At 46.4% G+C, this 15336-nt stretch overlaps 1 protein-coding gene across 5 annotated transcripts in view; it reads right to left on the minus strand.

Annotated features, from left to right (window-relative positions):
* The window catches only part of DIAPH2 (diaphanous related formin 2), an 838844-nt gene that overhangs the window by 462921 nt on the left and 360587 nt on the right, over positions 1–15336 (minus strand). The gene's annotated exons all lie outside the window — the stretch shown is intronic.

Consider the following 15336-nt stretch of genomic DNA (forward strand, 5'->3'; position numbering starts at 1 on the left):
CAGATTTCTCTTCAACAGTGCTTCTTGTGTTATCAGGTTTGGTTTTACACTGTATATTTCCAATAGCTATTTATATAGTGCTCATTAGTTCTATTTCCTGTGATAAAAATAACTCCAACACTGTACATAAAACCAACATTTAGCCACTTAAACACAATGTGCAGCAAACACTGAGAAAGAGTCTGCAGCTAGTAAATTCCCATTAGATTCAGATAATTTTGCATGCCAATTGAACATAAATATTGCCATACTTTCATCAGACCAGTGGTTAGCTTAGTGAAGTATCCTGTTCTTGACCTCAATACCAAATGGTTCAGAAAAATATGCAAGAATCACCCAGCAAAGGGTGATTATGGAATAACATGCAATAAGAAAAGTTCTTGCGAACCTCCCAACTTTCACATGTTGGCTTATTCCCAAAAGCATAACTCTTCTAAAAAACTATTTAAAAAAAAAATCCTCACTGTAACTACTCTGGATATTCTTGTTAGCCACATAAATGTCCAATACAGGATTAAAAAAAAGTAAGCTCTTGGCTTCAATCTTGGGGCAAAGAATTCCAAATGTGAATGTAAAATTCCCTTAATATTTTTTTTTAAATTAATGCTTGGTTGGGTTACTCTTAAGCTGCGTTTTCAGATGAAAATTAATTTCTCCCTCTTTCTTCCTGCAGCAATAATGTGACTAATAACCAAACACAAAGTTCTGCAAAATGTTCATCAATCCCCATAAGACTCTACTGAAACTGTCTGCCCTGGTCAATCAGGCACAGTCATATAAACTTGTCTTACCTAGATTAAATCTCAAACGTCTAAAATGTATACCAACAGAGGTTAAAAAAGTAAATTAATCATGGAGGAAGACGAACGGTGATGGAACAGCAGCTCATTTGTAAATAATTTTTGTACTAGCTGAAGGACAGCTATATCCATCACATTCACAAGTTTGTGTGTGTTTTTTTTTTTCCTGATCGCTTCTCTCAGTTGAGGTCTCAGTTGCACAAGCTGGCCTTCTCCCTGGAGCCAAGATCTGAGATCTTGTGAACATATGACGTGGGTTTTTTTGTTTGTTTGTTGTTTTGATTGGGATTTTTTGTTTGTTTTTAATAAACTGAGATCTAAAATGGATTACTTGTCATTTCTCCTAACAACTGTAGGCAATACTACCTTGAGTTGTGGTCTTAATAGTTGTTACTAACTATGCATGACAATTCAGGCCTCACTGATACTATCGAAGAGTGACTACCAAGAATAATTTCGCCCCAGAATCTAATAGGTGCTACTCTTCTTGCTGGGACCTTTCAAACTTACCCCCACCACAGAATGCTCCAGAAAGAGCTATATAATCAATGTATCACAGCAAATGATGATGAAAACTGGCAGAGGAAGGGGCAGAGCTTTCTGCTTGAGTCTATGATGAACTATAACTCCCTCTGAACTGGCCTCAGATTATGTTGCCTACTCTCCTGAGGAGAGTTACACAAAATTCTGGTACTTTGAGACCCTTGAAGCAAGAGCTAAGATTTGTGCAAAAAGACTTCAGAGAAATATCCAGCCAGGACACAGACTAGCTCCATTCTTTCTATTCCCCTAACTACTTGGATACAAGTGGTACACAATTAAACATTTGGATTTCAGCCTGTTGTCCTTTTGATGCATTTCTTTAAAAAAACAGTTAACTAAGATACCATGATCTTTACACTTTGGATATTTCTCAATAGCTACAGTTGTTCATGTTGCAAAGCAATCATTCACAATACCTCCAAACACTGCAGCTAATCAGGAAGGAATCAGTCACGCACTACACCTTCAGGAATATACTCGTTAGTGATTCAATAACTTAGTCCCCCCGATCAATTTTGCTAGATTTATGGCTCACTGCCAAAAAATGTCCTTGCCTTTCTTATCCATCACAAATAATCTAACACTTCCTCTTACCTTCCAAATGGACTATTAAAACATTAGTGTAAATTGTGATGATTAAAATAGCAAAACACATAAAAAAGTTGTTTTAAATAACTTTATTGACTGATTGAGAGAGTTACTGCAAATCTTTTTAGAGATCTCTTAATACGTGAGACATATTAGAGCAGCAGTGCCCAAACTTTTCAGGGTTGTGCCTGCCCCCTCCCCCCCCATGCCTGTCTGTGCCCTCCTTCCATCTCCTCCCCTGAGCCAGGGCCAGGAGCAGGACTGCGACTGAGGGTGGACAAGACTGGGAGTGAGGGGGCAGAGGCTGGAAGCAGAGCAGCCAAGTGCGACTACACTCCCACCCCAGGCCGGGAACGGAGCTGCAGCCAGCAGCAAAGGCTGGGGGATGGTACAGGGCCAGCAGAAGAGATACACTGAGGCTGGGGACAGGGCCAAGTACAGGGCCAGACGCTGGGGATGCAGCTGGGGGAGGGACCGGAGCAGAGCTGGGGCATTGAGAGGCTGGGTGGCACTCCATCTCTTCCCACATGGGACTGGCCCAAGCCCCCCTGCCCTCCCCCGATGTATCTCCACACCCCCTAGAGGGGAGTGCTGTACAGCTTGGGGACCTCTGTATTAGAGACATTTACATGTGGAATTAATTGTCACAAAATTGAGGCCAAGAGCTTTTTTGACATTTATATGGCTAACAAGAATATCCAGAGTAGTAATAGTAAGGATTTAAAAAAAAAAAAGTTATTGGAAGAGTTATGCTTCTGAGTGTAATCCAACAAGCATCTGCTGAGAGGTTAGCAAGAACTTTAGGTAATTTATAATTGGCAGAATTTAATTAATATATTATAATTCCTAATGTTAAGTTCTCAATGACATTGTAATGCCAACAGACCCCGGTCCTCAGCGGGCAGGATCGAACCTGAGAACTCTGGAGCTTAGAGCATGAGCCTCTACTGCATGAGCTAAAAGCCACTTCAGCTAAGGCTGCAGAGCAGACTCACTAATGACTCTCTCAGTGGTCTCGATGTCACTAGATGAGGCAGAACACCACACCCAGAAGGTATAAGGGTTACAACATCGCTACCACTAATATACGTTAGTTATAGTAGGATCCAAATCCTTGCTGTGGAATAGTCCATAGAAAAAGTCATCATCCTCATAAAACTCAAAGTTTAAACCTGTGACTTTCCACTACATTCTTTCACCTGAAAGGAAGGTTTGGTTGCTACTTAAAGTGGATATGGAAAGCCTGGATCTTGGAGCATTGACACAGAAAGCCTCTGAACTATTCCTCCCACTCTCTCTTATAACTGTGTGATACCTCTGAGCCTACCGAACCTGGAGTTACCTCAGATCCTCTTTAGACCTGATGAGTCATCCCTCAGTTACCTGGTAGCCTGAGTCTGATGACACAGCTACAATACTGCATAAGGCTGATGAGCTATCCCTGAGCCAGAGAACTTGATGAATCATCGGAAGGAATTACCAGCAGGTCTTGTGATGGGCTCTATACTATGCAACTAAGGTCCAGCTAATCCACAGTCAAGGACCCACCCATATGATCCATAGGTAGGTATATAGGTGCTTAAGGGAAGCAGTCTCTCTAGACTGCTTAATATCACTAGCTGGCCTTGTTTAGAAGGTATGTATTATTTGGTGTATAAGAATAATAGCATACAAAGATAAAATGATTAAAAGCTACAGATCACAAAACAGCACTATAGTGATTTGAGTTTGATTGAAATGAGCAACATTTGTCAAGAATGATTCATTGCAGCATTTTAGCTGACTTGAATTCTTTGTTTTTATAATTCATTCCATAAAATAGTGTGGGACCATTGATCATGATATTGTATTACGCTGTGGATTTATTTGTTATGAGGTCGTTGTCTACCAAAATACCATCAAAAGATTCTCATTTCTTTAGTTGATCTATACTATATTTAAAATATGTCACGATGACTTTAGTGAGAGCAGTTACAAAAGAGTTATTTCCCCACAGAGTTAGGGATGCTTTTGCTTATGTATTATGTTCTTTACATTTCACTATTTATAACAGGGGTGGGCAAACTTTTTGGCCCAGGGGCCACATCTGGGTGGGGAAATTGCTTGCAGGGCCATGAATGTAGGGCTGGGGCAAGGAGTAGGGGTGCGGGAGGGAGTGCGGTGTGCAGGAAGGGGCTCGTGGCAAGGGGATGCAGGCTGTATGAGGGGCCTCAGGGAAGGGGGTTAGATTCCAGAGGGGGTGCACAGTGCGGGAGGGGGCCCAGGGCAGTGATGCAGGGAGTGTGAAGTGTGGGAGGGGGCTCAGGGCAGGGGGTTGGTTGGGGTGCAGGCATGGGGCTCAGGGCAGGGAGTTGGAGGGCGGGAAGCAGGAGGGGTTCGGGCTCTGGCCCAGCACCGCTTACCTGGAGCAGCTCCGGGGAGGGAGTGGCTCCCTACCTGCTCTGGCCCCGTGCTGCTCCGGGAAGTGGCCAGCACCATGTCCCTGCGGCCCATGGCGGTGAGGGGGCAGAGGGCTCCGCGTGCTGTCCTTGCCTGTGGGTACCTCCCCTGAAGCTATCATTGGCCGTGATTTCCCGTTCCCGAGCAATGGGAGTTTCAGGGGAGGTACCTAGAGTCAAGCCTCCCCCAAAGCTCCCATTGGCCATGGTTCCCCGTTCCCGGCCAATGGGAGCTTCGCGGGAGGTAGCCACAGGCAAGGGCAGTGCGTGGAGCCCTCTGCCCCCTCCCCTCCCCCTCCACCCCGCCAGGGACGTGGTGCTGGCCACTTCCGGAAGCAGCACGGGGCTGGTAATCCCACGGGCCGGATCCAAAGCCCTGAGGGGCCAAATCTGGCCCGTCGGCCGTAGTTTGCCCACCTCTCACTTAGAGAGGTGGCAAAGAGCATTTCTTCCAAATCTCTCTCATTCTGTCACCATACACACACACACCACTTGAGATAAATATGGTAGGGGAGTAAGAGGACTTCTGGCAGATCCTGGAACTTTTTTCCCCAGGAGTAAAAATTATTAGGTCGGACATGTTGCAATGCAGGGTGTGGCGGGCAACTGTGAAGCCTCTCAGATGGATGAGACTGGTTAGTATGTAAAAGGGAGGTGGACATATTTAATAGGCAGCAGAGGGGCATCAGCAATTTCTCATGTGGACACAGCACCAGAACTATTCAGGTAGGATAATTTGTCAGACTTGGAGCTGTCATGTTTTTGGCAGACATCAAAGATGGCATTAGTAGGTGTCTGGGACCACTGCTAGATATTAGGAGGGAGAAGGGGGCGGGGAGCCAGCCCAGCTAACTACTGACAGCTCCTTGTGGTGAATGTCCAGGTATTCCATAGGGAAGGGATATGGTGACCATATAAAATGGATTGGTAAAGGTTTTAAAGGAGGTATTCCTTACAGGACCAGAAACGGGGAGGATGGGGAGCAGGAGTTTGTGGCACCTATAACTGGTATGGCAGAGAATCAACCCACCTCCTTTACAGTCCCCCTTAACACTCATTCTAGGGTGCGATGCTGGCAGACCAAATGCCAGCTCACGCCAAAGCTCCAGGCCAATTCACATGTGTATTAGAACAGATCAAAATGATTGTTATATGTATAAGAATGTATTTGGTGTTTAAACTTACACGCATTGTTTTCACTTATCTGTATCCTGTTATAATGTAACAGCAAACACTTACATTGCATATACCCCTGTAACTAAATAACCCATCAAACGAGAAAGAAGCTTTGTGTAATGGAAATGAAAAACTTCAGCAGGAAAGTGCTAATTTGTGCACATCTGAAGAAAAGTGATCGTCACACACAAATACCAAAGACTCTAAATGTGCTCCTCTCTCTTCCACCCATCAAAGAAAGAGCCAGCATAGGTGGTGACCCTGTCAGCTTGTTTTCTGTGAGAAGAAGCTATCAGTATGGATTCAGGGAAAAATCATCCGTGTCTGGACTGTTTAGATTCTAAGAGGGCAGAATGATGCAACAAGAAGACAGAGATACCCAGAATTATTTTGGGTATCCCTGGGAGACTTTTGGGAAACTAATAGATTACTACAACTCCACTACCATTAGAAATTATAGACTGTGACTCACCTGTATGTGTATTTTACCTGCTTTAATTTCCCAATAACTCATTTCCTTTTCCGAGTTAATAAATTATATTTAGTTTACTATAGAATTGGCTACCAGCGTTGTCTTTGGTATGAGAGCTAGAATGCAACTTGACCTGGGTGAGTGACTGGTCTCTTGGGAATGGGAGTAATCAGAAATTTGTGATTTTTTGTATAAATGGCCATTTATCACTAAATCCAGATTGTCTGGGTGGCAAGATAGACTGGAGAGTCTAAGCAAACTCTCTGTGACTCCAATATAAGGCTATTGCTGCATTTTGGGAATTTACATTTGGTTCTACATTGGTGAAATCTAATTACAGAACACAACACCAGTTTGGGGTGTCTGCTCTGTTTTTGACAATCTGCTCTGAGGCACTCATGTCATGAGTAACTCCAGTCAGCGTGAAAGACAGTGGCGAATTAGCCACTTGGCCAATGAGGCCTGTGCCCAGGGGCCCCAGCCAATTGGAGGCCCCGGAAAAAAAGAGCGTCCGAGTACTCTGAACCACTCTGTCTGCCCAGCGTTCCAGCTGGGGCACAGGGTTGGGGTGCAGGGGCTTGCTCCATTCCATCCCCGCAGTGCTCCAGCCAGGGAGTGGGAGTAGGTACTTGCTGGGTGGGCAGAGCACTGGGTGCGTGGGCAGAGCAGACGAAGCCCCACGACCTGACCCCACTCCCCGGAAGGAGCTCCAAGTGGAACGGGGCAAGTCCCCATGCCCCAACCCCATTTCCCCGGCAGGAGTGGGGGGATGGAGGGGACTGTAAGCGGAAGGTATGGGCAGGGCCTCCCACTTGCTCTGGTCCATGGATCCCACAAAACCTTAATCTGCCCCTGGTGACAAAGGGTCCCAGCAGCGGGTTGGCTGGGGACGAGGATGAGTAAAGGGGGAGGGCTCAGAGCAGCCCCTCTCCCAGTCATATGTAAATAATTAGGGAATCACCAGCACTGTACACTTTTATCTGCTGGATACTCCCAGATGTTTAGGAATGAAGTTGCAACTTAATTAAACCACACATGCAGTGTCTCCTGTCCTTCTGGCATAGCTGGACAATGTTTGCTGAGTGTGTGTGTGTGTATATATATATATATATATATATATATATAAAACAGTAAGATGGTGGGAGACCCTGGGAACAATACACAGATTATGCCTGTACGAACAGCATGAAGAGGACAATGGGACTCTATAGGAGCACATGGGAGAGGAATGCAACTCTCCCAGGGGCTGGGAGAAAGGTGGATCTGTGGAATAAATGAGATGCATTAAAGCTCTGCAAGACAAGGGTGGGCCGCATACAGGGAATGAAACATATCATTCCTGGTAGCTCTCCATGTGCACATAACCTGATCTACACTGAAAATTTAGTTTGATATAGCCACAGAGCTTAGGGATATAAAAATCCACACCTCTGAGCACCACAGATATTCTGACCTAAGCCCCAGTGTAAATGTAGCCAAGTCACTGAAGAATACTTCCGTCAACCTAGCTACCTTCACTCATAGAGCTGTTATTCCTGCAGCCACAAAAAAACCCATCCATTGCTGTACACTACAGGGTTATGCCAGTGTAGCTATGGTGCTATAACTATATTCCTCATACCTAAAATGTGGCCTAACTTTTAACACCAAGTGCTACTTTAACATTCTGATAAATCTCCCCGGCACCCTACCAAACAAAAACAAAATGAAACAGACAGTAACCTTGGTAGTACCAGTATCCGTAAACTGGTAATATATGAGACACCAGTGTCAGTCCTTTGGATGCAGCCACACCCGAATCAATTAAAATGTTAAAATATCTTAAATTTGCATATTGTACTTTGTATAAAACACTGCTTCCTCACCAGCCTGGAGAGATAGCAGCCACACCTTAGTCCCTCTTTAGTCCCTCTTTCTTGGCTTCATTCATTGTCCAAAATGACCACAAACTCACAAAAGGCAAACAAAGCTTCCAGCTGGTGCTTTCTACCCAGCCATGACAGGAAGGGCTGACCACCTGGAGTCTTCCTTCATCAGTGACTACTACAGGAGACTGTCACCCCTCAATTAAGGCAATTATTGTTTTTTTATGATCACTCATTACTTTCCCAGCTAGGTCTTTTTGGCAAATTGCTGGCACTACTATGATGGGTCCTGCGCTTTCTCTTCTTGTGGGTGGGGTTCAGGGCACCATTTCTTGCCCTGGTCTGGGTTATCAACTGTCCCACTAGTATCCCAAAGAACAGGAGTGGAGAGGGAGGGATCGGGGCCCAGAGCCGGCTCCAGGCACCAGCATTCCAAGCAGGTGCTTGGGGCGGCAGTTAGAAACGGGCGGCAGTGTTTTCGCGGTGGCGGCAAATCAGCAGCAGCCCCTCTGTCCTGCCGGCAATTTGGTGGCAGCTTCTCTGTTCCGCCGGCCACGGCAGCAAATTGGGGGCAGCTTCTCCCTTTTGCCGGCCATGGCGGCAGTTTTTTTTCACTGCTTGGGGCAGCAAAAACTGTACAGCCGGCCCTACCCGGGCCCACCCTCTACTCCAGGTCCCAGCCCAGGGGCCCTAGGGATAGCAACAAACCACTTGAACTAGTGATTCCTTCCCCTGGGCTACTTCCCTCTCCGGCCCTTCAGCTTGTGGGGCTTCATGCCCTCTCTGCGCAAGCTGCGCTTCCCTTTACCTAGGGTCTTGGTCTTCAAGCCCGCCACAGCACTTCTCCAAACTCTCCTCCGCTCCAACACCAAACCAAACCACTCTGCCTCAACTCCTCCCCCTGTCTGATTTAAGCGGGGGGGTTTATCAGGTGACTGGCTTCAGGTGCTCTAATTGGCTTCAGGTGCTCTAATTAATCTCTCTGCAGAGGAATAAGGCTCTCATCATCCTGGGGCTTACATATCTCCCCTCTATCACTCTCCTGCTGCCCTCTGGCCATGCTGTATCACATATTCACTCTACGCCCCGACCCCTCCAGCTCAACACCATGGGGTTGGGCTACTTCGGACGACAGGCAGTGCTGTCGTGACAGGCCATCAGCGTTGCTGTGTTGGCTTCTGGCCCTATGCTGTACCCGGCAATGAAAGGGTTGCAGGGATAGGAACCATCTAGTCACACTTGTGTTCTTCTCCTTGTTTCTGTGCATCCACTGGAGCGGGGCGTGGTCTGTCAAGAGGGTAAATCGCCGCCCCAGTAGGTAGTAGCGGAGAGTCTCCATGGCCCATTTTACCGCCAGACATTCCTTTTCAACAACAGCGTACTTTTGTTCCCTGGGGAGGAGTTTCCAGCTGAGGTATAGGATCGGGTGTTCCTCCTCCCCTACCATCTGTGAAAGGACGGCTCCTAGCCCTACCTCCCAGGCGTCTGCTTGTAGGACGAATTCCTTTTCAAAGTCTGGAGCTATGAGTACTGGACGACAGCAAAGGGCTGTCCTTAAATCTGCGAATGCTCCTTCCGCCGCATCAGTCCACTTTACTATCTCGGGGCCTTTATCAGGTCCATCAACGGCCTTGCTCTCATGGCGAAATGAGGGATGAATCTCTGATAGTATCCTACTATCCCTAGAAACCGGCTTTTTGAGGACCGATCAAGGCCAACCCTGTATTGCCTCCACTTTGTTCCACTGGGGTTTCACCAAGCCTCTCCCTACTACATACCCGAGATATCTGGCTTCAGCTAGCCCTATCATGCTCTTGAGGGGGTTGGCAGTGAGGCCGGCCTTCCGCACAGCGTCTAGCACCACTTCTATTTTTCCTAGGTGTGTTTTTCAGTCAGGGCTATGGATGACTATGTCGTCTAAATAGGAGGTGGCATACTTGGCATGGGGTCGCAACAATCTGTTCATAAGTCATTGGAATGTTGCAGGGGCCCCATGGAGTCCGAAAAGGAGGACAGTGTATTGGAACAGGCCATCAGGCGTAGAGAAGGCAGTCTTCTCCTTGGCATTCTCGGCCAGGGAGATTTGCCAATATCCTTTGGTCAGGTCCACGGTGGTTAGGTATCAGGCCTTGCCTAACTAACCAACTAGCTCGTTGATGCATGGTATCGGATATGCATCAAATTGGGTTACTTCATTCAACTTCCGGAAGTCGTTGCAAAACCTCGGGGTGCCGTCAGGCTCGGGGACTAGGATGATAGGGCTGGACCACTGGCTGTGGGATTCTTCAATAACCCCGAGTTCCAGCATCTTCTTCACTTCCACCCGAATTTCTTCCCTTTTAGTTTCCAGTATTTGGTACGGTCTTATCATCACTCTTACTCCGGAACTGGTGACGATATGATGTTGGACCAGTGTCGTACGGCCTGGCTGTGTAGAGAATACGTCTTGGTTCTGTTGGATCATATCAATGACCTCTGTTCATTTTTCTGGGGTTAATTCGGGAGATATCCTCACCTGCCCCTGTGGGTCATCTGTCTAAGGTGGAGCTCCCTGAATGACCAGACACGTCTCCCGGTCACGCCAGGGCTTCATTAAGTTGATGTGGTAGACCTGCTCTGGTCTTCAGCAGTCTGATTGTCTGACCTTATAGTCCACCTCCCCAATGGCTTCTTCTATCTCTTACGGCCCATGCCAGCTGGCCAGGAGTTTGCTTTCTGCTGTCGGCACTAGCACCATCACCCGTTCTCCTGGTTGAAATCTCCGTACTTTCACCCGGAGGTTGTAATATGTCCACTGGGCCTCTTGTGATTTTTTCCAAATGTTCTCGTACTATAGGGGTTAATCGAGTTATTCGCTCGCTCATCTGTGTCATTTGCTGTACTGATCTGACCTAATTCCAGGGGACCTATTTCTACTCCGCCCCCTGGGTTGCCCCTACTTGGGATAGGAACCGCCTCTGAGTCCTCACTGGCCTGAATTGTCTCCTGGCCTCCTGAACGGGTTCGCCAACCAACAAGGGAGGCTTTCTGGTTCTCTGCTAGAATCCTGGTCCCTAATCTTTTATCTGCCCTCCTTTCCAGTCTAGACTTGCGGGGTTTCCCGGGGGATGAAAATAACTCTGGGGCAAATCCAGCAAAAACTGGGGTGAGGCCATCTGTAGGTGCCTCAGTCTCAGCCCGGGAGTTGCTACCCACCCCTGGCTCTACTGGGGGGAGTAAGCTCTCAAACCCGGTGAAGTCCCTACCAATTAAGACCGGGTAGGAGAGCCTGGAGACCACCCCTGCAGTTACCCTCATAGTGTTCCCCTGGATCTCAATCCGTACTGGGATTGTGGGGTGAAAATTTATGGTGCCATGAATGCACGTTACCCCTGTGTTTTTGGCCCAGGTTAGTTGGTCTTACCCCATCAACTTCCTTAAGACCAGCGTGACAGCACTCCTGGAATCCACTAATGCTATGGTCTCAATACCATTCATTTTTACCAACCTTGTATACCCACACGGGGTCACTGCGACCCCTACCAGGCTGATTAGGCCACATTGCTCCCCATAATCTCCCAGACTGCACTGCATTGGCTCTTCCCTGTTGGGGCATTGGGTCACTATACGCCCCAATTCCCCACACTCGTAACACCGACCCCTTACCCCGGTTGATGCCCTCTGCCTGGGGCTATTTGGCCGGCCGCCCCAGCCCTCTGTTCCCAAACCCCCAGGTCCCTTCTTGGCCTCAGACCATTCCCTGGTGTCTTTCCTCCCAGTTACAGTTCTCCTGGAGTTCTCGACAGTCTGGAGCCTTGGGTTGGGACTGGCTTCCTGGTTTGCCATGTATCACCTCCTGGGGTCTGGAACAGTTCATGGGCTGCCAGCTATCTTTCCACAAGGGAGACCAACTTATCCTACGTGGAGGGGTCATTCTGGCCAACCCAAGCCCAGAGGCCTGGTGGTAGCCCCCTCATATACCGATCCAACACCAGGAGCTCCATCCTTTTCTCAGAACTGAGGACCTGAGGGTGCAGCCATTTCCGAGTCAGGTGGGTCAGGTCAAACAATTGCGATCGAGGTGCCTTGTCCTCTGTATACTGCCACTCATGGAACCTCTGGGCTCGCAACGCCATCATTACTCCAGATCTGGCCAGGATCTCTGCCTTCATCTGGGGGTAATCTGCTGCACCATATTGTAGTAGACCTTCTGGGCCTCCGCACATAGGAACAGGGCGAGGATACCAGACCACTGATCTCGGAGCCAGGCCTCCCACAGGGCTGCTCTCTCAGAAGCCAGGAGGTATTCCTAAACATCATCCTCCCGTGTCATTCTCTGTAGGCAGTGGCTAGCCCATATGGTCCGGGTCCCATCGCACTTATGGTTCATCTCCATAAGGGCCTTCATCTGGTTCATCAGCTCCTGCAGCAGGGCTCAGTCCTGGGAAGCTTGACTCACCAACAGACGATTAGTCTCCTGCTGCACCTAAGTCGCCTCCTGTTGGTCAGTTGCTTGGACCCGGGTAGCCTCCTGCTGGCCACGGTGGCTTGTATTAGGGCCTTGACCACGTCGTCCATTTTAGGGATGGGATGGTTTTGGCTAACCCTAGTTTAAGTCCACAGTGCGGTAATCCCGCCCCTAACACCACGTGTGGCAAACTGCCGGCACTACTATGATGGATCCCGTGCTTTCTCTTCTTGTGTGTGTGGGGGGGGGGGGGGGGTCTGGGCACTGTTTCTTGCCCCTCATCTGGGGTATCAACTGTCCCACTAGTATCCCAGAGAAAGGGAATGGAGAGGGAGGGACCTAGTCCCGCACTCTACTCCGGGTCCCAGTCCAGGGGCCCTAGAAATAGCGGCAAACCACTTGAACTAGCGATTCCTTCCCCTGGGCTACTTCCCTCAACGGTCCTTCAGCTTGTGGGGCTTTCTGCCCTCTCTCTGCACAAGCCGGGTTTCCCTTTACCTAGGGTCTTGGTGTTCTAGCCCGCCACAGCACTTCTCCAAACTCTCCTCTGCTCCAACACCAAACCACTCTGCTTCAACTCCTCCCCATCTGATTGAAGCAGAGGGTTTTTATCAGGTGACTGGCTTCAGGTACTCTAATTCGCTTCAGGTGCTCTAATTAATGTATAGCAACCTCTCTTCTCTCTACAGGGAATAATGCTCTCGTCATCCTGGGGCTTACATATCTCCCCTCTACCACTCTTCTGCTGCCCTCTGGCCATGCTGTATCAAGTCTGATGATTGACCAGGGCTGACTAGCTCCAACCCTCCCGCCTTTAGAGGTGCATGCCACCCATGTCAGAGAAGATGATGCTCTGCTTATTAAGGGACACAACTTTTTTCTCAATATGTAATAGCGTTGGGCCAACAAATATATTTTCCCTATTGTACTTGAACATCATTAAGTTGATTCCTATTAAATGTGAAACTATTTAGGCCTGGGATATAACTTCAAAACTGTCCAGATACTTAATTTGAATATATAATTGATCGTAATGCTTCATCTAAATGAAAGTTGGAGCATCACATTTCCATTCACAAAGAAGATTAATATTAAGCTAATTAGTCTGTTATAATAAGTAGCCTAATTACAAAATATTCCTTTTCTAAATGAATTTTAAACATTTAATTCTGACCTTTATTAAGTTTGATGGGTACATTGATTAGTAAATTAAAACCTTATTAATAATTAACATACCTAATTTGTATATAGAAATAGGTATACACATATTAAAAAAATCTATCTTTATTTTAGCTTGTCTGTCCTCCTGTATTTACTTTTTAACATGTTCTTCCTAACAGCAGCATTCAGATTATCATTAATCCAAGACTCCCTGGAGTTTAGTCTGTCCATTCAGATCATTAATCGAATGGGAAAATAAAACACCCTTAAAAAGGAACCTCCTTATCTGATTAGAGATGAGAAAATTCTTCACTTTAACAAATTTTGATGCATTTTCTTTTTGAAGTTTCAGAATTTCAGTGTTCAGAAATATAAACTATTACACTACATCAATGCATAAACAAGACTAGGAACCCCCCCCCACATCTTAGCTAGTACAGACATCCCATTTCCAACTCACTAATTCATTTAACTTCCTAATTCTTTCTCCCAAGAAATGAGGCCTCACCCTTGTCATGTCAAGCCAGGCCTATACTCAGTTGTCTCCACAGCACTGTCGGATCTTATTCTGTTCGACACTGGGAAAAAGATGATAGTAAGGAGGAGCACACATCCTCCATGGGTGCCGTCGATGGGTAGGATGCTTTTGGTGCTGAAGTCTGTGCCAGCACCATGGACATCTTGGTGTCAAAGATTGCTCCGGCGCAGCTTATGGCTGCTCCTCTCGGGAGGTGGTCTTGTACAGGGAGTTCTCTTCAGAGATCTTGATCAAATAGCCATTTAAATCAGTTTCAGGTACTGATTTATTCAAGACTTAGGATTGTCCTGAAGGTTTTCAGAAGATTCAAGGAGGTGTCAGTTTGGGGTGGGGGGATTTGTTTTGTTTTTTTGAAGAGTTTACAAATGTTAGAATCTAATCATATTGGACACAGGTTCCAATTTGCTGCCATAAGTGAGAGATGAGGATGGGTCTTGGCCACCCTACCCTTTATGCCTTCATTGGGGAGCATAAAGAAACAGGATAAATAGCCCTGATGGACACTCTTGGTCAAAAGAATTTGATCTTGTGCACTTGTACACCTACACTGGGATTCACACTGACATGAAACCAGAATTGTAGTAGTATTTACACTACTAAAATGGATGGTGGACAACAGAACAAAGTTTGGACTTTTTTTTATTTTAATGAAAAACAAGATACTTGAAATTTTAACTGTAATGTCCTGATATTAGAGGTCTGGAGACAAATGCAGAAACACAGCTACGTAAAGACAACCAGAATGAGATGGGTAGAGTTTTTTCAATAGCACTTAGGGGTAAGTAGGATTTTATGCAAAAGAAATTACTAACAATTAAGAGTATTTGAATGAAAGGTTGATAGATTGAGTCAAAGGTAAATTGACCACACTGTTATACAAAAAAAACAAGGGGCATGAGAATGATTTTTGGAATAATAAATAAATAGTAATAAATAAAATAATAATAATAATAATAATAATAAGTGAAATTTCAGAAAGCATACAATTTATAAAAGCAGGAAGCTAAATTCTGCTTTCATAATGGTATAAATCCACAGCAACTCCCATCATCCCAGTTGAGTTACTCCAGATTTACCCGAGTATAACAGCAGAATTTGTATCAGTTTATATCAAATGGCATATTGTTTGGGAAATCCTCTCACCCAAAACTTCACTTTAAATGGTCAATAATCTTAGCAACACCCTTAACTTTTTTCTGATTACATCATGACAAAATAAGATAACTATTCCAAGTACATCTTTGCAGAAATGGCACACATCAAATGCACTACAACAGCAGCTAAACACCTCATGAATGCACAAATAGC

This window comes from Caretta caretta, chromosome 9, assembly GCF_965140235.1.
Source record: "Caretta caretta isolate rCarCar2 chromosome 9, rCarCar1.hap1, whole genome shotgun sequence".
Taxonomy (NCBI): domain Eukaryota; kingdom Metazoa; phylum Chordata; order Testudines; family Cheloniidae; genus Caretta; species Caretta caretta.